We start from the raw sequence: 1,494 nt of genomic DNA, 5'->3' as shown, positions 1-1,494 counted from the left end.
ATTAAAAACTTTATTAAATTTATTGAGGAAATATGTGAAGTAACATTTACTTACTGGAATGTTTGCTAGTTCTTTGCATGATAAGCAGCATCCTACCAATAATGATGAAGAGGATGATTCTTCTTTTATTTGAACTGAAAAAGAAACAAAAACCCAATTTATTAGTATCATTGTCATATTAAAAAATTATTAAATTTATTGAGGAAATATATAAAGTAACATTTACTTATCAGAATGTTTGCTGGTTCTTTGTACAATGAGTATCCTGCCCTATAATGATGAAGAGAATGAATCTTATATTTGAAATTTATTCACATGAGAATTACTGCGTATGATGATAGTAACGAAAATGTTATAAATTTTCTAAATAAAACAATAACTGTACCAATCGACTGAATTATAAACTATACAAATTTGTATACTTACTTGTGCAATGATCTATACTTTCTTCCTATGATATCAAATAAATGCAAATAATATTAGAATTAAAATATTCTAAAATGAAATAAATGCAAGGAAGAAATTAATCCACGTTTCCTTGGTTGCGTACACGCCGAAAGATTCTGTAAGCTAGAGCATACTATATCACCTTGAACGAGCTCGAACGTTCCATTGTTTTCGTTACGCGCTCGATCAAGAGATTTCTTTGAAATACGCCGATCTTTGATTGTTTGTTTACCGAGTACTACCTATCTCTTTCTATTAAACTCGCTTTGTATCTTTAAAGGAGAAAGACTTACCTTATATACAGCACGAAGGACAAAGATATGTAGAAAAAGAAAGCCGGGATGTTTCGTCTGTCGATACGTAGAATTCTTGGAAACCTGAAAAACGAAAGATGAATTAGTACAGAGAATATTTATTATATTGAATTATATATATACATATATGAGTACGGGAGAATCCCAAGCGTGTGCGTGTGTGTGTGTGTATGTGTGAAAATCGAATATAATAGGAAATACGATTAATGATGACCAATTAATGATAAATTATTATTAAAAGCATCATTAAAAAGTAAGAGAAATATCGATATCGTGGAAAGAAAGCCAGAAAATTAGAAAATAAAAGTATGACGCAATAGCTTCCAAGACGCAAATTTTATTTTCGCGAATATCTTTTAAACGCGAATATACCCCGACTTGCAAATATTCACGCGTGGAAATCGCGTTTTTGGCAATCGATTGATACATAGGAAGACGGTGTACAGTAGAAAAATATATTAATTACCTGAAATTAATGAGGACGATACGGCTTCCGTGCGTAGCTGTCAAGCACCGAACACAAAATGGCGTTATATCCACCGACAAGACGATTACGCAAACGCGCCGCGCATGCGCAGATACGTCACTAGTCAATTAATGAACAATTTCTCGATCTAATAATCGAAAATATAAAATTTTTATAAATACGATATAAAATTATACGAATTGTCGAAATACGTCACAAATATTCTATAATCACATAATTAGGAGGGAAAAGTAAAATCTATAGAGA

At 31.5% G+C, this 1,494-nt stretch overlaps 1 long non-coding RNA gene across 1 annotated transcript in view; it reads right to left on the bottom strand.

Moving 5' to 3' along the window:
- Positions 1–457: 457 nt before the first annotated feature.
- LOC122634784 overlaps positions 458–1,494 on the bottom strand; it is a 1,313-nt gene continuing 276 nt past the window's right edge. Inside the window, exons 2-3 of the long non-coding RNA XR_006328466.1 lie at positions 1,228–1,375; positions 458–824 (exon numbers count right to left, since the gene is read on the bottom strand). This is a non-coding gene — a long non-coding RNA (uncharacterized LOC122634784). The remainder of the gene's footprint in view (positions 825–1,227; positions 1,376–1,494) is intronic.

This window comes from Vespula pensylvanica, chromosome 16, assembly GCF_014466175.1.
Source record: "Vespula pensylvanica isolate Volc-1 chromosome 16, ASM1446617v1, whole genome shotgun sequence".
Taxonomy (NCBI): domain Eukaryota; kingdom Metazoa; phylum Arthropoda; class Insecta; order Hymenoptera; family Vespidae; genus Vespula; species Vespula pensylvanica.
Note: the sequence above shows the minus strand (reverse complement) of the source record. Positions and strands in the feature narration are given on the sequence as shown.